At 46.2% G+C, this 21,900-nt stretch overlaps 1 protein-coding gene across 2 annotated transcripts in view; it reads left to right on the top strand.

Annotated features, from left to right (window-relative positions):
- Positions 1-9,514: 9,514 nt before the first annotated feature.
- The window catches only part of LOC129202889 (sodium channel protein type 5 subunit alpha-like), a 216,745-nt gene continuing 204,359 nt past the window's right edge, over positions 9,515-21,900 (top strand). For both annotated transcript variants that reach the window (XM_054816497.1, XM_054816498.1), the window contains exon 1: positions 9,515-9,686. The gene's annotated coding sequence lies outside the window, so the exon portion shown is untranslated. The remainder of the gene's footprint in view (positions 9,687-21,900) is intronic.

Raw genomic sequence — 21,900 nt, 5'->3', positions numbered from 1 at the left:
AGCAAGTGGGAGGCTTGGGACGGGGTGCCTTTACATCTTACTGCTTACAAGTCAGTTCAGGCAGGAAGAACCCCATGGAAGAGCTGAATATTTATGTATGGGGCTTATGTGACAAGGGAAACCCAATACAATTTATCAATAATACAGTGCAACCTCAGCTTCGGGCTCATGATGCAGAAAAGCATCTCCAGAGGCTGATTGATCTTCTCTGTCTAGGGATGAGTAATCACCTATATCTCTCCATTGACACTTTGGAGAGGAGACATGATATGACTTATTCAGATTTGGACTTGTCTAACTTTTAGACGCCTTAATGGGAGCACACAAATCCCACTATAATTTTGACAAGATGGGAAAAGTCGTGCAAACCTCATAGTTGTAAAGCACCAGTCTCTGATGGTTTTACTGGACAATCACAATTTTGGGAGAAAGTCTTGGACTCTGCAGTGAGCCCAAATCTGCTTATTCTAGTGAGTACCCTCCTTCGTTCGGTCTCAGGGGTTTTTGTGCTCTAAACCAGTCATGGCCTCTGTATCTCATGAGATAACAGGGCTGAGATAGATACTTGCGCTGTATTTCTCAGATAAATCCTTGCTGGGATATTATTGGAGCCAGGCGTTCAAACCTTGTGTATTTGGAGTTCATCCTGCTTGTTTGTTTGTTTGTTTTTTGAAGAAATTGCTGCTTTTGTTTGCTCATAAATGAAAGTTTTGGTCCATTGTACGGACTGGGTTTCACAGCTGTGCTTGTCTTTGTGTCGGATACTAAACATGGGGTGTGAAATGAGACTGCAGAGTGGTGGGATGTTCTTGGGGAGGGACTGACATGAGTGAGTTACGTGTGTCAGTGTGCTGTTCAAGAATTGTAAAATGGTGATCCCATTTGTAAGAAAAATTGGGTAAACTGTCACTCAAATCAGAAGTGTGCACCTGCCTTTTACATATATTTCTGCTTCTATTTTTCCTTTACTTCAAACCATCCACTTAAGCCAGGTTTTGTGTTGTTTTTCCCTTCTTTTTTTGATATGAACATGACTGCAGAAAAAGCAGAGAAGTGAAAATCTATTAGAAAAAAAAAAAAGCAAAATATGAAAAGTGCCAGGCGGCGGGAAGTGCTTCTCCAGCATCCATCCTTTCTGTCGGACTCCCAAATGCCCACAAAGAAAGGTCACTCTTTAACCCATCCAACTCTTTTGGAGACCAAAGTCAATTGTTAGGATTTTGTGTTATTTTCTGTGGGTGGCTGTGTTTGTGTTGAGGATAGCAATTCCCTTCAAAATACCTGGCAGAAGCCCCAGTCCTGTCCCATTTAAAGTCACCCCCAAATCAATGCTTGAAAATGGATGAAAGAATAAATAAATTAAAAAAAAAAAAAAAAGTCTCGGAGGGAGCACTCAGAAACTCTGCAGAGAAAAAAAAAATTGGACTTTGCTTGATGCTGAGGAGAGAATTCAATATCCAGCAAGGGTCTGACCCTGCACTCAGAGGGGTCAGCTTGGAAAGTAAAATGCGGTTGTTCAGCGTGCGCATTGATGTGCTTTAATGCTAGATTTCCAGTCAAGGGCAGTACGGTTCTTAAAGGCTCCATTTGTCAGAGGTAGGATATTGCATTAAGGATGAAGTATGAAAAGCTGAGAGCTTTGAGTAATTATAGCTTTGTTTAAAATCTTCTCCAAAGAGGCAAACCAGAAGGATTCAAAAGATTCCTTGATTTTTAACAGGGCAAATTTTTGGATGCTCGGAGGACCCAGTGACTTTACCGTAGTTTATCCCAGCGGGTAACTGGGCCTGTTGCATTAGCAGCCAGATCCTGGTTGAATGCTGTCCTCCTCCTGCCCTTTCTTGTTATTGTGAGTGGCAGGCTGGTTTATTACATCGGGGTTACAGGTGAGTTATGCTGAAGGGTCCTTCTGTAGAGGCTCTAACTCTGTCTCAGATCTAGTTTGGTCTAAAAACCACTTGCTGGGGAAAGGAAGATAAGGGGGAAATCTGTGGTGGGACCTGATGGCAGTTTCAAGTTGGAAGTAGGAGTAAGCAGGTGAGGGGTGAGATGTTTGCAGACTGTGCTTGCAAACAGACAGACAAAGGAGAGAAGGAGAAAGCCCAAAGAGATGTGTGAGGCCTGGTGCTTGACCGCTCAGTGAGGCAAAAGAGGGAGCTGGTGGATATATCTGCAATTATTTCTGGATGTGTAGTGTTTACTCAAAGGTGGAGGGCGGAGACCTGTGCGTGAAAGTGTCTCCTGGTCTTTGGTCTCGTTGGTGCCTTTTGTATTCCCCAAGCAGGGAATGGGTCAGCCCAACACAACCACTGGTTTGTGAGCGCCTGTTTGTCATTGAATCCTTTTCCACTTATAACCTTCCACCCAGGCTGTTGCTGACACCCATCCTCCTTGTGCCTTCACCCCACTGTGAGGATGAGTACGAGCACTCATGCAAGCAATCCCTGAAAGCAATGGGGCTCAGACAAGTTGCCCATGTACATGCAAATTCAGGATAAGAATTTTAGATTGAAAGAGCTTGAGGACTGGCCCCATGTCGACCTGGGACTCCTTAAGCTGCTCAGCTTGAAGATGCTGAAAAAATACCAACAAACAACGGTTCCTGAATTCAGTCATGCCTTCCTCTTTTCAGAAGGAAAGAGTCTGTTGTCATATCCCTGCACTGTTGCAGTAGACTTGGGTTGGAAATGGATGGAGAAGCAGGTACGCCAGGAAAAAATGACCAGAAAGAGGTCTGGTAGACTGGAGACTTTTGCAAGCAAAATAACATGGGCAGTCAAAGCCCTGCAACATACAACCCCTGGATTTGCAACTTAGTATGAGGATGAGAACATTGATGAGGAGCACCACACAAAGGGCACTGAAGGGTACAGCTGATGTCGGAACCTTACAGGAAAGAAATGGAACAGGAGGATAGCTCAGTTTAATTTCTCTCAGTTTTGTCAAGCTTTTATCAGAAACTCTGAGTCACTTAACCACTTGTAACCACAATTTGCCTGAGATCTGGCCTATGTGAGCATCAATGGGCCTCGAGCAGTCCTAAGGAAGCCCATGGTATTATTTCCATGCTGAAAGACATTGTGGTCTTTGTTGCTTAGCTACACTGGGTCTTTCTACCCCAAGCACTTCCCAGAAACTGAAATGGCAGTGTCTGAATGCAAACTAATAGGCATTGCAATTAATTAGAAGAGTCAAATAAAATAAAAAAAAAAAAGGAAAATTATTCATGATTCATGTAAAATATTAAGTAAATGTACTGGAAGGAAGCTTGACTTTAATTAGTGTTAAAATGGAAAAAGAAGGGGCATGGTGGACTACAATGAAAGAAAGAAGAGGGATTGGGGTACTAAATACAGAAAATTACTTTATCACTTTGAGTTCCCCTCCAGTCCTTGTGGGGGTCTTCTCACTAGCTGTGCCTCCACGGTGCACCCGAAGGCACATTTCTAACTGCAGGCTTGCAGGTAGCGTTTGACCAAAACCAACCAACCAACTTCTCTGACTCCATTAGAGTGGTTTTTTGGGGGGTTTTTTGGGTGGGTTTTTTGGGGGTTTTTTTGTGTCTTTAACACAATGAAATGCAAAGGATGAGCCAGAATTAGTTTTAGCCTGGAAACACCAGTGAGAGACCTTGGAGATCCTCTGTATAATGCACAAGAGGTGGCTCTGGAGGCAGAAGTAAGGCATGGATTTGCTCAGAGTGCCTGTGCAAGGAGAGGAAAGCACACAGCAAATGTGATTTGCCACAAATCAGATATGATTTTTACATCATGCATGGTGTCTATAAGGCACCAATATTTCTAGATGCTTTAGATTCCATGTGGAAATTATTCTAGAAATGGTTAACTTCTCTTTGGTCTGCTTTGAAGCCCTTCCCCTATGGACATCATAGCCAGAATTCCCACGCAGCTTGGCAAAGTTTAGATTTCACCCTCCCTAAAACATCTCCCCAGGGCATCCGAAGTCCAGCTGCACCTAGGAGCTCCCTTGGTTCCCTCCATGGACTAAGTCTTGCTGTTCCTCAAAGCCACTGGGGAGATGGCAGTGTCCTGTGCTGCAGGGGTAAAGCAGCTTCGGTGTCATGAATTGGTGCTTTTTACCCAAAAGGAGGGAAAACGTTTGTATTTCTCAGTCACTTTGCAAAGGCTCAATGTGTGACTGCTCCCTCATACGAGGGTTTGCCTAACCCGGGAAAGGGGGAGTTTGGGTAACTTTTGGGAGGGAGTTAGCAGAAGAAAGTTCATGTGAGGTAAATTTTTCGACCTTCTGGGTGTCAGAAATTCATCCAGCTTGAGGTTCCTTACGATGTAGGGAACACGGGAGGAACAGAAAGCTGTGATGGAAACTCAGGCTCTGCCATTCTGACACCCCTAATCACTAAACCCCATGTAAACGCTTTCCCCACTTAGCAAAGCAGCGTTTCCCTGCTCTCTGAACTGCCTAATCACCAAATATTTGTGCTGTCCACAGGCGGCAGGAGCGCGGTAATGGGACATAATTCAGCCCAGCACAGCACAACCTTCATCCCCTTCTATAGTAAAACGCAGCTGTATTCTGGTGGACTAAAGTGGGGAGGGGGGGGTGAGCCATTTCAGGGAGATGAAATAAATTTTACTTTAATGATGTGAGCTGTTATGTGTCTAACAGGGCACCGAACGCTTTCTTCACACTTGGCCACGTTCGTTGACAGAGGCACTGCCTGCCTGTAAATTTTTTTTTTCCCCCATTAAATTAGATTAGCTCACTTTAGGATTATATCTTTGAGTCTGATTGAACAAATGTAGCAATTTAGCCAGGCGTTACAGGATTTCCCCGTGGATGCTTGATGAGAGATGCTCCATGAGGATGATACACTTAATTAAAAGACGGAAGCTGAAGACTGATACAGATGTATCCTGACACAGCAGCTGGGTTTATGTCAGGGTCTCTTTGCTTATCGAAATTGAAGTGGGGGATGAGAAGAAAGAAATCAGGGCTTTTATTACAGAGGAAGGAACAAGCCCAGATCCCAGACAACGTTATGCAGTGATGCTTCAGCACCATTCCTGATGCGACCCGGGGTGGGTTCAGTCCTGGTGTAAATAGAGGTCTGACCTTGTGCATTCCATAGCGCAGAGGTGGGGATGTGGGGGGACGGGGACCCCCCAGCCCTGCAGGTTTGCTCCTTTTTCTCGCAGTGGGGCTGGGAAGCCAGCAGGGAAGGAGCTTGTGGGGGATCCTCACTGAAGGGGGGGTCAATACGGGACGGCCAAAACCCTCTTGCCCGGTCAATAAATGAGCAACGTGTTGATATGCTGAACTGATGCCCTTTCTTCATCCCACGTACCATCATCTTCATATACATAGGAAAAACCTTATTGTCCTGGTAACTCCCTTCGTTTCAAAGGGAATTATAACAAATCGCAGTATTCTTCTTTCCCGGTAGAGGGAAGTATTGGCTAAACTGAGTTTTGCCTCCAACAACCTCATGGCACCTAGTGCTAAAGGAGCTTCTCAGCACTTATCCCAGGTAGTGAAAGGCTTTACAGAAAGCCACGGTCTTTGGAAATCAAAAGCACTCCACTGAGCACCAGGAGGGTAGGGAAAAACCTTTCAAAATTTGAAGAAAAATACTGTTTTTTCCTTTTTGCCAAATGAAGTTTTGCAAGAAAAGTATTTCTAAAGAAACATGTTGTTGTTTTTTGTGTTGTGTTTTTTTTTTTTTTTTTTAAGAAAAAAACCAAGGAATGTGTTTTAAACTAAAACTCTTCTCCAAACTCTCGCAGTTTTAAGAACTGCACATTTTTCAATTTCTTTGTTTCCTTAATAAAGGTAGGAACAAATGTGGAGGGACATGGGATGAAAGAAAGCTTTATAAACCTCTTGGAGAATAAATGGCTCTTTGCAACTAGCGCTGCTGTCTATAATCCCCTTAAGAAAGCACTGATTGCTTTGTGGGGAAAAGCGTATCTTTTTGGAGAGAAGTGAATAGAAAGATGACATTAACTGATCTCCCCCCTAGCATTTATTTTGCTGCTGGTACTTCCTTCCATCTGACATGAACGTTTCTTGGGTTTCAGCTGACTCGTCTGAACTTTTTCAGACGTTCAGTAAGCCAACATTACCTGAATGTTTCTTGCAGAAAGGAAGGGTTTGGCAAGGCAGCACAGGTTGAATCAATTTTTCTCTCTGATCAGTCTGTCTATAGGGTTCCAATTAACGTGGTTGCTTTTTGATTAGTGTTTGCATTACGAATTGCTCCTGTGCCAAGGGTGCTCCCCACTTGCTGCGTTTGATGCTGCACAGATCCAGAACCCAGCCCTGAAGCGCTGCCTTCAGCGTATGCTCCTGGGCTACATTTCTGTATCTTCTGAAGCAATGTTCAAGGGGAGGCAATTTAGAAACAAGAACCCAAATAACATGTACACATTTGAACTGAAAACCGGGGGAAAGGATGGTTTTCTTGGCTGTGAGTTGAACTAGAGGGTAGGAAATGGGGGAACCATCTCAGTCCTGCTCCTAGCATGGAATAAATTTGGCAGGTAGCTTCCCCTCCTGTACTTCTTCCTATCCTTTATTCATCTTATTTATTTCCTTTGTAAATACCGCTCTGTGTTTTCTATAAGCTGGATTCAGGCTTAGCTGATTTCATTATCACAGGAATGAGGATTTGCTAGTATTACGAATAATTTCTCAATTTCTAAAACCAGATGAAACAGAAATGGGTCTTCCTGGTGCTTCATTGGGGTTTAACAGGGTTTCCTCCCTCCCTAAAAAAGCAATAGAGTTGAAAATTTACAGTAGTGTTAACTATTACAGACCACAAAAGTGGTGTTACACAAAAGTGTAACCATAGAAATGGTTAGTTTAGGACCAGTAGATGGGACATTAAGTGAAAATTTGTGATTTTTTCCCTTCCTTTCCCTGGCTGTGACACTAAATCTGTGCCACTGGACCCCGCTGGCTCCCCTGTCCACTCCCACTTCATTTCTGTGATCAACCCTGAGACAGTCTCTGCTGAGATTTACTAAGGAAGGAGGGAGGATGGAGATGAAGGTCCTCATTCATGGATTGCGAGTGGAGCAAGAGCTGGATGGAAGAGACTAAAATATTTACTTTTAGCTGCCAAGGCCCCTTCCATGTGAAATTCCTGAATTTAAGTTAAAGATCTAGCAATGTCTGTGTAACATCAAGCTGCAGAGACAAACTCTGGTCTGTGAAAGCACAGGCGAGGATATACCAACCCAAAATACCCTCAAATGCATACACATGTAAATTGGCCCCAAAACATACATCTTTACCTGTCATCAGCACACGGAGCGTTATGCCACAGCCAAGCCAGTTTATTAATTAACTCCTTCTCCATAAGAAGAAGCAATAAGCTCACCTGTCCTCTCTTTGCACAAGCCCAGCTTCCCCATGAAGACCCTGATAGTATTTTTTTTTAAGCTGTTTGGGTGATTTGGGGGAGGAAGCACCATTTTCAGAAGTGATGAAGGGCATGGCTCTGTGGTAGGAGTCTGTGCAGGTCTGAGTCCCCTGTGATGATGCTGGACCTGCTACCCCAGAGCTAGGGGTGTTTCTGGGTGCTGGGAACATCTATGTGGTGGGGCCACCCCAGCATGGAGAGTTTCCACCAGGGCTGCGCTGCTGAGATGAGCAGCGTGACCCCAGCCCGCTGGGCTCAGGCCAGCAACAATCCCTACACAGCAGTTTTGCTCTGGTGTGAACTCCCTTTTTCTTGCTGAACATAAAACGGTGTTGGAAATCCATTAAACTCTGCTGCAAAAAAGCTGTTCCTCTTGTAAGGTGGAGATGTCCTGCAGAGATGTGCTGGCACAGTGGTAGGGATTCAGCAGCAGGGGTTGAGCTGCCAAGGAGTCACGGTTTGCCTTTCTGGTGGTGAAGACATGCCCATCCTCTGTCCACTTTGGATCCTCCTGAGAACGTTCCTCCCTTTGCGCAGCCACCATTCAGCTTCATGTTGAGTGATTAAATCCCGGAGGATTTGTCTTCCTTTACCTCCCACCTCGCACATCGTTCTGCGCCTCTGCACTGCTCTGGGCTTTCACAGGCTGTTTTCCCACCAGGGAGCTCACTCCACCCTCCCCTGCGTTTCCTAGTATTCATTCCCCTCCATCTCCCTTCATTTTTAGTCTTTGTTTTCCAGTCTCTGGCCTCTACCCCCTCTTCTCAGCTCCCTCTCCTCCTCTTCCTCACCTAGCTCTTCCCCGTGATACACTTCTTCATTCGCTGCTTTTCCAGTTCTGAGTCTTTGCACGTTTTGAATCCCTCACTTGATAATTTCCTTGAGCATAAACTTGCTCTCGAATAGACACCTGCTCTCCATCCACCTTCCTGGGGCCACTGCTGCTGGTTTTTGGGCTGTTTGTAGCCTCCTCAGCTTTTCCCCACGTGCTCTGCTCCTTTCCCGGCACTTGCTGTCTTTGATCGCTACCAAGCCTGAGCTGCTGTCACAGGAGTGTTTATTACAGCTCCTGATTCTCTTTCTGGAGTGGTAACAGCCACTTCACAGCCCATCACGGACCCTGGAAAGCGAAGCCAGTCTCCCCTGTATACCTGTTCTACCTTGCTCAGTATTTTGAGGTCTTTTTGCAGTTATTCAAAAATCTCTCCAGCTTTTACCACCCTGAATACTTCAATATTGCCAGCAAACTTTTGCAAACCCTCGCTCCACCCTACGAGCATCCAGCTATGATGTTCCCAGTCATTGCTGGGCAGCTTATTTTCGACAAAATCCGCTGTTCCTGCTCACTGGGGTTGCTGCCCTGTAATCATGACCCAGGCATCTGTTCCTCAAGGCCTGAGACACTTGGGGCAGGCAGCTGCAGAAGGCGTTGGGTTCAGTTGTCCGTGGGGTGAACAGAGGGTCCAGCTTCGGCACTGTTCATGCCTACCCCCTTGTCCTGTGTGGTGGGGGCACTTTGCCCTGTCCTACTCCCCAGCACCTCTCCTCTCCCCTGTGTCGCCTCACCCCGGTCAAACCCTCTCTCCAAGCGCCCTGTGACAACCCTCAGCTTCCACTGCAGCTCCATCCCCACTTCTTCCCTCTCCCACCTTTCTCCCCAGTCTTCTTCCTCCCACCTTGCTCCCTAGCCCTCCCTCACCCCCTCTCCTTCCTCCCTTCTCCATCCTTCCCCTTACCTGTCCCTTCCTTCTTCCCAGCCCTCCCCATCCCTCCTCCCTCCCCGTCCCTCTTCCTTTCCCACCTTTTCTCCTTCCTCATGCCTGCCTATCCTCCTTCCCCCTCCCTCCCCGTCCTTCCCCCAGCGCCCCTGCCCACCCCCCCCTTACTCCCTCCTCCCTTCCCCCTCTCCCCCCCCCCCCCAGCCCCTCCCTCCCCCACCGGCGGCAGGGGGCGCTGCGGGCCCGGCCCGGCTCGGTTCGGCTCGGCGGGGCGGGGAGGGGCGGGCGGTGCCTCCCTCCTCCTCCTCCTCCTCCTCCTCCTCCTCCTGCCGGCCCCCCCGCCCCTCCGCCGCCCGGCCGGGGCTGCGCTCCCGCGGCAGCCGCAGACACGGCGCGGCGGATCCGAGCCATGCGCCCTCCGCGGCGGGCGGGCAGCGCGCTCCGCGCCCAGCAACCGGGCCCTTCCCGCGGGACGGTACCGCTCGGGGACTAAAACTCTGTGGATACAATGAAGTGGCTCTGGGACTCTTGGTTTAGCAGGAAAAATTAAATAAACCAATGTAAGTTTCTCTTTTTTGTTTGCTTGTTAATAAAATAATAAAAAAAAAGGAGAAAAAAGAAAAAAAAGAAGACAAAAAGACGTCCGGTTCTGAGCGTGTCGTGGAGGAGGAATTAGTAGTGACGGGATTTTCCCTTCCCCAAACTTTCCCCTCGAGGCGGGAGGAGCGGTGGCACCGGCACCGCTGCCGTCCCGTCCGGGCAGGCTGGCGGAGAGGTTACCGGGGCTGGAGGAGAGAGAAGTTGGGTCAGCAAAGCTTGCGGCGGGGGTGTAAAAGCGGAGGATATAGTTTTATATATATATATATTGCTGTTGAACGATAACTCTGGCGGGGAATTGTCTAGTTTCCATCTCGCTTCCGCACCCAGAAGTGACGGAAAGAAATAACAACACAGAAAATACCCTGCAAATTGCTTGGTTAATGTCATGTGGCGTCAGATGTGCTGGAGTGGAAATTTAGTGGCACGTTGAAGGGAAGAAATGAACTAGAATGGTTATTTCTGTGGTGGCAGGGAAAATGTATCAATCTCCTGTATCGTGAGAATATTACTGGTATTACTTGTTGTAAGAACTGACATATTTTAAGTATGGCACCACTCACCTCAAAGCTGTTTGTAGAATACTTCTGCTTAAAACATTTGGAGTTTTTACTGGTACAAATTAAAAACTCGACTTGGCTTATGCAAATAAAAGAAAAACGGGGAGAGCTGTGCTGCACTCCGGCAAGGTGATTATGACTTTATTGAGGCAGCCCCGAGGGGAGCAGTGACATACTGGGGGCACTGTAAGAGAGAACGAAAGCTAAATTAAAGCAAAACTTATCCAGCCGAAGTGTGGCTGCAATGGGAATAAATTAGACTTTTTTAATTTTATTTTTCCTGGAGATTTGGGTGAGGAGGTGGAGACGAGCTTCCAGAAAGCGGAGAAACACACAATCCACGCGCACCTACGGCAACAGGTCTCGTTTTGCCTGGAAAGGATAAGCTGAGCTTTGTGAGTGCTTGAGCCGAGCCTTTCCAGTTGCAACTGGGGCAGCCACTGATCCCGCAGACGGGTGTCGGATCCCGAGCTGGTGGCCCCGATTTCTCCCACCGCCGGGTTGGCGAGCAGCTCTTCCCGAAATACAGGGCGGATGGTGGAATAAACGCGGCGATTCAAAGAGGATTTGTCAATACTAAAAATAAACAGGCCCGCAGATGTGTCCTAGAGGGTCACGTCCAGGCGCAGCATTTTCGGGGCCAATGAGCCGATTTCGGTGATTTTCCGTCCGTGTGTCCTGTCCAAGGTGCTGAAGTTCATTTTGCTGCGATTTCCCAGGATTTCGGGGCTTTGCAGAAGTGATCTCGGAGGCTTCCTCTCGTTTGAAACCGGTTGGGGGGGGGGGGGGTGTCCCCCCCCGGGTGGTACGAAGAGAAAGCAGGTTTGTGTTTTCAGACACGTATATTTGATCCGTCCTTTTGGCGTGGGAAAGCAGGCCAGGTGGAGCCGCAGATGGATCCGGCAATCCTATAAGCTTTTGGTGGCAGAGAATTGGAAAGGTCAGAGCTGTGAGGCAGTGAGGAGTGAAACCCCCTTATTCTAATGGACCACGAAAGTGCTGTTTTTGAGAGTGTCGCTGCTGTTGGTTTGAGTGCTTTGCCTCCGATGAGATACCTGGTTCCGAAAAAGTTGAGGGGAGCCCAGTGTCAGGACGGGATGGGAATGATGCAAATGGGATTGCGGTGTTGCCCACTGATTTTTGGTAATATGTTTTTTTTCTGGTGTAGCCTTTTCAAATGATAAACACGGTTGACAGAGAGCTTCAGAAATATAGGGTTCTTAAGAAAAAAAGCATGTGTTTTGGGACAAGTGTCTCAACATTTAAACAATGGAAGCCTGTCCTGCAAGGTGTGGTATTTTTAGATTAATGTGCCAAAAGGTCTCAGCCTTAAGTAGTGGCGTTTATGTAACCTTTGGTATGAGGTAGTTCACAATATTGCCAGAAATAATATGTTACTTAACTTGTATGTGATCAGAGTTCGATGTTGTAATGTGTTTTTTCTCAGTTCTTGACACTTATTCTGAATCCATTCGTAATACAGCTTGTATCTCTGCCTGAGACTCTCAAAGGTTTTACAAACACAAAGGGTCAGATTCTAATGCCTGTGTTTGCACAGAGAAGTAGTTTATGCTGTGAGGAGTCCTGCAGATTTAAAGCATGCAAAAACTCTGTACAGTATGGTAGAGAACTGATATTGTTTCATACCCTCAATCATTCGTCAGAGATCACCAAGTTATTCAGTTGCATCATTGCCTAAATACCTTGACCATGAAGGGTGTATGTAGACCATGAGGCTTCCTGACCTGAATGACAGCTTATGGGTACAGACTTTAAAACTGCAACAGAGTTGAAAGCATCGTATTCCTGACTTGAATCAGAAACTGGCCTCGGTTCTTGCTATGATGGACTAACACCTGTGGCACCAGCTAACACCTCCCAGGACTTTTACAGGCTACAGAAAAACGTTGAGTAGTTGCTGTGTTGTTGATTTAAATGTGTTGTCAAAATTATATTTTAAAATGTACTGATAGGAAATTACATTCTAATGGGCATGGGAGATTTATTAAATATACCTAGTTTTAATTTCTTTAAAAGGTCCTATTTATGATATTAGGCAGGGATTAACTCTTCTCTTCTCTTTCTCTTCTCTTTCTCATTACCATTTTCTATTTAGTATCTTGAAGGAGTGCTCCTTGTATGTATGTGAGTAAAGAACATTTTAGGTTGCATATTAAAGCATGTTGGCGGTCGTTCGGAAATCCTGGTCGTGTTTTTCAGAAGGAACAGGTTATTATCTGTTATCACCTTAGATGCCTTAGTTTTTGGAAGCTCAATTTGAAAAACATAGAAGAGACCTGTTGTTTTCAGAGGGTGGGTGCTCAGTTCTTCCTGAAAATTACTACCTTGTAGTCTTCAATTGTCCTCAAGAATTACTTTGGAAAATTATAGCTCTGATAGTTAAAAGGTGACAACAAGTAATTTCTCAGTTCTGTTAAATAAATCTTGGGTATCACAAAAGCAGCATCACTCTTAAGTATATGCTTGACTTTTCTGCTTTGTGTTTACATGATGTCTTGAGGTAGGGCCTTAATCATAGTATGAAGCAATTTATATTTGAAATTCTGTCATTGCTTCTCACTTTTACCATCTAACCTGGAGGAAAATACATAAAGTCAGTTGGGTATATTCCTGTTTGCTTATAGTGAATCTCTCTGTCACGGTGTCATGTGTGACTGCAAACAGTTCAGATAAACATGTTTGTTTATCTTTTAAATAGCATTGTCCTTATGAACATCTACCAAAAGAAAACCCTGGTTGTATTTCTATTGATCTTGGTTTGTTATTTACTCTACAAACCAAACTGATGGGCCCACTTTGACCTGTCTCTGTCTCTTTGGGTTTCTCTTGCAAAGTGACAGTTTCTAAATCAGGAAGGAAATCAGGTCACATTTCTGGCTCTGCAGGATTTATCTCATTGCTCTTCTTTCAAAGTAATTAGAGTTACTAATAATGAGGAAAAGAAAACTTTTCCAGACCTGGAATGTCCCCAACCCCTCTCTCCTTCTTGCTGTTTTTGTGTCACCAAAGAGATCCAGGTAGTTCAGAAAGTTTGTTGGGGAGGATCCTTTTGCTCCATTATACAGACAGTGACTTCCTTTAAGTGTAGCTGCAGGTGATGTGGTCACCCTTACAAAGGTACCTTTTTTCCCCTTAGATTAATAACGTTCCCTTATTTATTTCCCACTCGTTCTGGTATGGTGTTACCGGACCAGCTCCGGGCTGCCCGGTTGCAGTGGGTGAGATCCCGCTCTGGAGCTGCTGAGATTTCAGCCTGAGAGAAGAGCGGGGAGAGCTTTGCCAAAGTTATCCCCCATCCCAGTCCCTAAGCAGGCTGGGGACAGAGCGAACACACTGGTTTTGTTAAATGCGTCTAGTCCCAGCTGTCAAGATCGCCATTTACACCCCTCCTTTTCAGGTTTCTTATCAGTCCCAGTTCACTGAGGCATATTCCCAGGAAAGATGGCAAACGAACCACCAAAATTCCCTCTCTGCTGACATGCCCACTTTGAGGAGGTGCGGCTTGGCCTCCCGTGAGGAGGTCACCTTGTGAATCTTTTGTGCGCAAAATTTTCATTGATGTCAAAAGATCCCTTATCTTTCATGGCAAAAACATGGCTCCCTGCTCTTTGTAACGAACAAAGCCTTTTTTAATCACAATTCTGCATGACAAGAATAGCTTGGTTTTTATTTTTATCATAATATTGCAAGAGCTTTTTAAATGTAGAGATATCACACATCAAATAATAATGCTGTATCAAAACATGCAGAAAAATTAAAAATTCTGTTAAGTGCTGAGTTTTCCCTTTGCCTTTTTTTTATGTAATTTTAAAATGAGAATTTTTGTTTTTCCTATCTTGGAAAAAATAAGTCCATTCTTTACCAGATTATTTATTTCATCTTTCAACTTGAATTGAACTTTCCTGGTTCGCTAAACTTCTGTCAAAGAGGCTTTCTACCGCAATGCTAGAGAGCCCTGCCAACAGGTTATAGATTCTTTTTAAAGCTTGGGCGATTCCTAAGGTACTAAAACCTATCTGCATCCAAGTTATCATTTGAAAGATATCTGCAAGTTGTGCTTTATAAATTTTAATCCGACTCCAGTATTACTATGGGTTATTTAAAAATCTTACTGGTTCATGTTTAAGTGTATGGAAGTTAGGTAACTGAGCACAGACTGTGGGCATGAGTAAAGTGGCTGTGTTAGAAGCAAGGAGTGTCCCTCAATATTCATGGCATTTTCAGGCTGAGTTTGAAAAGTAAGCCAAGTTTTGGGATTTTGGAGGAGTCTTGGGAGTGGGGAGTGGTGCTTGGGTTGGGGGGGGGTTGCTGTTTTCAGAGGTTTTAGAGAAAATTAAAAAATCTATATAATAAGAAGTTATGGGAAAACTTGCCCATCAAAAAATTCTTTCAAGACCCATTAGCTGGAGATAGATTAGATATTAACTTTTTAGACAAAAATCTATTCTCAAAGACTGTATTATTTCTAAAGTGATTTTTCCAAGATTCGTTTTCTTTTCATAATGAAATGATCAGTTTATCCAAAGAAATGGACAGTTTTGTTAGTGTCTCGGTGGCTGAATATGCCACCGTTCCTCCCGGCTGGCTTACAGCATGCTGGGTCTAACGAGCTTTGCATGCATCACAGCTCCAGGTTTACAGAACCTTGGTCCCGGGTAATCAAAACAGGACAGCACAGAGGGATCATTTCTAGTTATTTTCAGTAGAGCAAAAATTCACCCCTGTAGGAGCCAGCTCAGATTTTATGCCCCACTGCCAACCCATTTCAGTCGTCCGAGGAGCATCTCTGCTGTCGGGCTGTGCAAGGGCAGACACTGCCCCTGGGAAATCCCGAAAAACATGGACTTTAAAAAAAGTGATGATTAAATAAACAACAAAAAAACCCCGCCTCACCATCATGTAAAGCTCGTGAAGAGGAGCAACTCTGTGATGATAGTTTTCATTTTCCCCTGTGATGTAGCCACCAACGGTGGGCACGGGGTTAGGGAGAGAGATGTTAGGAGGAGGCGTTCGGTGACGGCTTCGGGAGGAAGCTCGGCGAGCGGCTGCCCCGCTGGAGATGCGGCCGAAGTTCCTGGGTGGGGATGGAAGGGGAGGGTGAAATAACGAGAGGTTTTCAGCCCGGACTGAACACAAAATATTGCAGCCTGACCTGTAGACAGGCATTTAGTGTTGTCTGAGGCCTGACACGTTAGTAGCTGTTACATAATGCACAATTATAAAATCACACTAAAGCCTGATTATAACAGGGTAATTATGCCGTGTCTAATGGAGCTGGGTGCAGGGAAGGGACCCCCCACCACCACCCCAAAGCCTGTTTCCTTCCCTGCCATGTCGGGTGCAGCCGACCTCTTGGCCCACAGAAGTCCTAATCCCTCCAACCCCCCCCAAGTTTGTGTGTCTGCTCCCCGCTTCGCGCTCCCGCGCCAGCTCTTGTGTTACAGGGGTTGTCCTTTCCTTCCGGACGAGGATTTCTGGCCACCGCTGCTCCCCATATTAGTACAGCCAGCTCGACGGCGTGACGCAGCCGCCCTCTCTCCCTCCCCGGGGCCGAGCACATCGTCTCCGCTCCCTCCCCAACCCGATTTCCAGCCTCCGACATCGAGCTGTGCGTGGCTCCTGCGCTGCTGGAGGGGCCGGAGGCATTGCCAGCGGGGTCTGCAGCAAGAGGGTCTGGAAAGCACTGCAAGTATCTTAAGAATTTTTTTTTTTTTTCCCCCCTTTATCTCTTTTCAACAATGTTTCACGTCGAGAGGTCTAATCTTCCTCGATGCGTGCATGTAATTCTCATTCATGTGAGCGCAGGGGCTGCTGCTGGCATGTGCTGTGTGTCTTTTAGGAAATAACCCCTTCGGAGTTGCAGCGCATGGCAAAGTTCCCCTGGTTTGCTGGAGTCCTCGTAGCTCTTTTCTTCCCCGCGTCCATCAAACAGAGGGACGAATCCTGCTCTCGGCTCCGCCGGCGTAAATCCAGATCGATTTGTTTGACTTTGGCGGAGCTAATCCAGATTTACACAGCCCTTTCCCTGAGGACTTCCCCGTTTTTTTTGCTCTAAGTGACAGTTAGTGGGCCAATGTCAAAATACATCTGATGTAGTCAGATTCCCTGTCTCCAACCATTAATTTTTCCTTGGCAAAAGTTTCTGAGGAAGAGCGGTTGTATTTGAAAACAATATACAAATTCTATTGCTAATTTTAGAAAGTAAGGGGGATTTTTCCCCCCCTCCTGTTGAAACTAAATATAATTTGAAAGATAATGTATGAAGATTTAAATATAGCATGCAATTATAGATTGCATATGAATAGTTTCTCTCGTTTTTAACATGTTTAGTTTATTTTTCCATCTTTCTCAGCAGACAGCTGTTAGATAAAGAGAGAAAAGTAAATAGTTGTTATGAAACTCTACGTCATAGCTAAAAGGAAAAAAAAAAAGGAATCATCATATGAATATGGAAGAAAAAGGTAGAATAAATTCTCTCTGTGCTTTCCCCCCTTTTCCCATCCTTTCTTGATACTTCTGTAGTAGTAATTTAGCTAAAGAAGTACTTTAGTACTTTAGCCTAGAAACAAATTTCCTGCAGGTCCGTTGTGCTCCTGTTCCTGCTGGGTTCAGGCAGTTTTGAATCGAGGCTCTGGATTCTTCATGGGAGGATGAAATTGGGGTAGAAACCTCCTGGGAAAGTCTATGAGTTCTTGGGTTCCTTTGGCCTTAGTGGAAGTTTTGCTCAAGTTACATTGGGTTGAGTTTTCTACGAAGTTGCCTAAACTTGATGACCCACAAAACTTTTGTCATGACCACACAGTGTCCAAACAAGCATCCTCAAGGTGTACAGATGTTCTGGCTGCTCAGGATGGCTTGGAGAACCTGCTTTCTCCTACAGCCGTGAAATGCAGCACTGTTCCTCATGTGCTGTTAGATCTGTGAAAAAGTGTTCTTTTTGTTAAAAGACTCCTCCAGCTTTCCCCAGGTTTTCCCCATTTCCTTGAACCTGAGCGGTGCTGGGCTGGCAGATCTTGCTCTGCGTGTTGTGAGCTGAACAGTCAGGACCCAGCGAAGCTCTCTGCTCTTCAGCTGCTTCTCAGGGGAGGCCAGAAACAATCAAACCCACTGCACTGGGTCACACGTTGCCTTTTATAAAGAGATATAGAGAATAGAAAAAAAGACCCCCAAAATGATAACAACAACAACAACAATAATAATAATAATACTTGGTGATTCTGGACTCCTGGGAACAGAGCAAGTGGCTGAATATGAGGTTATGGTCTGAAAACACTGAAAGATTCTGGGCTGTGGTTTTCTTTTATTAATTAGCTAAAGTGATGTTCAGAACCTGAAACCAAGGCTTTTAGACACATCTCTGGTGCCTAATTCTGCTCGCTGTCTCCTAACAGGCTGAATCAGGAGACTGTTTATTGAAGCCAGTGATGCAGCGTCAACGTAAAAGCAACATAAGGGAGACGGAGGATTTGTTTACGAGCATAACAGTCCCCTGAACTGTTTAACACTAACAGTGAGAATTACTGAAGCACAGAGTGTAAATGTAGCTGAAATAAGTTTTCTGGAACATTTCCAGAACTATTTTAAGGGCCTGATCCAGAGGCCGGTGAAGCCAAAGGTAAAGCTCCTTTTGACTTCTTCGGATCTGGCAGTACGCTTTGAAACATCATTCCCTCCCTGGAATGTTCTAAAGCTGTCTTTTAGGTGGGTTTCGGTTAACTATTATGGCAGTTGTAATGTCTTTTGGATCCCTTTAGTGCTTGGATTGGTTAAATATTCGAAGGAATCAGCATAATTACTTTGTTGCACAGGAAATTCTGATTTTCTATGTATTTAGTCATTCCTTGGACAAACCATAGAAAATCATCTTTTGTTGATTACTTGCTCAGTTGGTTTACCATTGCTCTCATTACGCATCTGTCCTATCCTGTAGCTTTTGAGCCCACTGGACAATTTAGATCAGAGGTTCAGGACTAACAGATATTTGGGTTTTGCAAGTGCCGTCAAAGGATGTTCCTGGATGGAGAGTAGCGAGACTCAAAGGAGTGTCATATGTGAGAAAGTGACTGCAGGGTGACTCAGCCACATACTACACAGCAATGAATCCACCAGAGATCCACAGGGAAGCAGATTGCTTAGGTAATGTGGGTTGCTCACAGAATTTTTTATTGTGTTATACCATATTGTATTGTATTTCATGTTTAGTGTCCCACTGCCAGGCCAGTGACTGCTCAGCCTACACCAGCCAGGTTCATGAGATCAGGTAATGCCAGGTGAGGGCTATAATTGTATAGTTTTAAAGAGAACTTGGGAAACAAAGCTCTGGGATTTCAGCCCCTTTTGAAATCACATCTGACAGGGCTCCATCATATGGATTTAGTGCCCGATCCAGACCCCCCAAAGATCCCTGTTGGCTTTGGGAGGCTGTGGGTAAGTCTACACGTGCCGTCTGCCGAGGAGCGGGTGTCACGAGTCAGGGACCAGAGGTGCCCCCAGCCACGAGTGAGCCTGTGGTCCTGTCAAAAGACCGGAGGAAGTGAAAGAGGGACAAAGATGATGTTCCAGAGGACCATGGCCCTCCTGCTCTAATCCTGCCCCACGCGCTGTTATAGCTGAGTCTCCCCGTGTGCGTGAAGGATGTTTGGCTGTATTGGCACCGCTGCCTACTTACGCGCATCAGCTATGGATTAGTAACCATATATATATTTATAAATATTACATATTTATATATGCATATATGCATATAAACAAATCAGGAAAGAAGCAGGGATATTGAAAATGCAATTTCCAGCTCCACCGGTTGCATACTCCCCATTTTGCTGGGAACTGGCATATCTGTAGTGTCAGATGGGATATATGTGCCCAGCTATTGCAGGAAGCTGGTGCAAACCGGGATGCGAGGCAGCGGGGGATACACTGAGGACACCCTCTATGTCTGTACACCCTTGCAACGAGGCTGCGGCTATTTCTTTCCCAGCCCTTGCCCTGACCGTCGCCGCGAGTGGTATGAGGAAGGGAAAATGGAGGGTGTCCCTGACCACCCTGGTAATCCTCAGCTGCCACCAAACCTCCCGGGAGGCACCCGCGGCCAGTGCAGATTAACACAGCCCACAGCGGGGACTGGCCCGCGGCCAGCACGGCCCCGGCATCAAAGGAGCATGGAGGTGGCCGAGAGCTGCATTCGGGCCCCTCCTCTTCGCCCCGCTCTGCAACAGCTTTTGCCTTCCCTGATAAATCAAACCCACCCTCTGCAGTCAGCTGCAGATCAAAATTTTTTTCCCTATGTATTGCATAGGGTGTTTATGGCTGGGTGCGCTTTCCGAGCTAATAATCGGGATATAGTCATCTTTCTTAAGCGTCTCGCTAGGGGAGCGACATGCATGCCTGCTGGCTGCCTTTTTTCTTGATGAACCGAAACAGGGTCTTCTGACCCCAAACGACAAATCACGATGGCGTGAGGCTGGGAGCCATCATGAGGCTGTTACAGGCAGATCCAGTGCAGAGGCATGTAATGAGCTGTGCCCAGTTCTCTGCAGTGTCCTTGCTGGCCAAGCCTCCTCTAGGAGGAAAGGAGCAGGAGGGAACTGCATGCATCGTTATTTGGGAGTATAAAAGGTCACAAGGAGCCAGGGAATACACAGGCATGTGCACACCCAGCACTGGAAATGGTATATATTAATGGCAAGCTAATGCCCTCAATTTGGTTTGCAGTGGGTGGCCTGGCTAAGAAGCTTTATCTCTGTTAAGTTATTTTGGAGGGCTGCTTGTCTGCCAGGACCAGGAGGAAGATGTTTTCAAACATGTTCTGGAGGGACCGTCAGCGTTATCCCCATCAGCTCCAGCAGCCCTCATGCCCCAAATTGCAGAGGGTATTTCCCTGTGCATGGGCGAGCCCTTTCAGGGCGGTTTCTCATCCCACGCACCCTCCTTGGGTATCTTCACTCTCAGCCTCTCATCCCCCACCGGTAGCAGCCTGGTAAAGCAGTGAGCGTCGCCGACCGGCGCTGCACGGCCGTACAGCTGCTGACAGCCAGCCCCGCCGGCCCCGTGGTTGATAGGTTTATTTTCCAAGGTGGCAATCGTGCCAGCTCTACTGGTTTTATGGTGAGATGGTCCCTGGGGGTGGCCAGGGAGTAAACTGCTTTAACTTTTGTGAGTCTGTCGAGTTATCCCTCCTCAGTGCTAACCCAAAGCCCCACTCAGGCAGGAAACAAGCGGAGCAGCGAGACGTGGCTCTCGTGGAGTTCGGTGTCTCAGTTCCCGTACGGGTTGGAGACTCGGGTGCTCCTTTGACTTAGAAACCATGCTAGGAAGTGCAAGAGGGCAGGTGTGCCGACATGCTCCCTGTTTGCTAGCTCGCGGGGTGTTTCTCATGCCAGGAATTTCAGGTTCTTTGGATCTTGAACAAAACCTAGAGGAATGCTCTTGCAAGGGCATTTTCTCCTCTCACTTCAGTGGACCGGGATCCCACCTTGAATGCAGAGCGCTGTCAGTTCATGCTCATTTTAAATTGTGGCAGCTGAACACGCGCAGTGGTTCGCAGGACTATGTGGCCCAAAGCGGGTGTCAAAAAGCAGCACCTCGCACATTTGAGGGATGTAAAATATCCTCCTGTTGGATATTTTCTTCCCAATGCCAGTTTGAAAGCTAGTTTTACAGTCACAGCTAGCTTTGCATATATTTGAATGGTTCCCTGGTACATGATTTCTTTCTGGAGGTTCCTATAATGTTAATGATGTGAAAGTTGTGATTAGCATGAGAGATTATTGCTTATAGCAACTACACAATGTATTAGACTACCCATCAGTCTTGCTGTTAGAGCGCTCCGCAGAATTCAATAAGTCACATTATTTACACAGTTGCCTTTCCGAGCTTGGGAAACTTTGCAAAACGTCTTATAATCTAGGCAACAGCGTTGCTAAAAAGCGAGTTAGCTTCATCGATTGCAATTCTTCACTTTGGTTACTGAACTGCACGCTAAAAATAAATTAAAGAAAAGCGTTATTTAGATCAATCTCTAATTGATTTTGGCTTGTCGTATCCAGTTAAAAGCAGAACGAATGCTTTCTGGAATGTTACTGATGTTCGGGAGCTTTGTAGAGCTGCATACAAGAGAAAGCATCAAGAGCAGAGTATAAGATCTCTTAATTTGGGCTTCATACAGAGTTTTAGGCACTTAAATGTCAGACTAAAGTTCAAGTGTTCATCAAAGTCCTACGAGAATCTTCAATGTCAATGAAATTCCTATTAAAAACTGTCCTGTGAGGCTTTGCTGCCTGTAAATGCTGGTGCCTTGAACCAGAAATTGCAGCGATGCACGGACTGTTGAAGCAAAGGCCTCCGCGGGATAACGGGATGGCTGGAGAGAGTTTCGGAGTGGGGAACAGTGGGGGAGCTGCCGCGGCAGCTGCCACGAGAGCCAAGCTCAGCTGCGGCTGTGGGTCGGCTGGGGACAGCATCCCGGAGGTCAGGGACGGGCTGTATGGCTCCGCGCTGTCCCCGCACCTCCAGCGAGGCCGGGGGGGGGGGTCTCGGATTGCAGCTCCCGTGCTAAAGGTGGTGGAAATCGCTCTTTCCCAGAAGCATGAGGTCAGGCAGA

The sequence above is a fragment of the Grus americana genome, chromosome 2, assembly GCF_028858705.1.
Source record: "Grus americana isolate bGruAme1 chromosome 2, bGruAme1.mat, whole genome shotgun sequence".
NCBI classification, from domain to species: domain Eukaryota; kingdom Metazoa; phylum Chordata; class Aves; order Gruiformes; family Gruidae; genus Grus; species Grus americana.
Note: the sequence above shows the minus strand (reverse complement) of the source record. Positions and strands in the feature narration are given on the sequence as shown.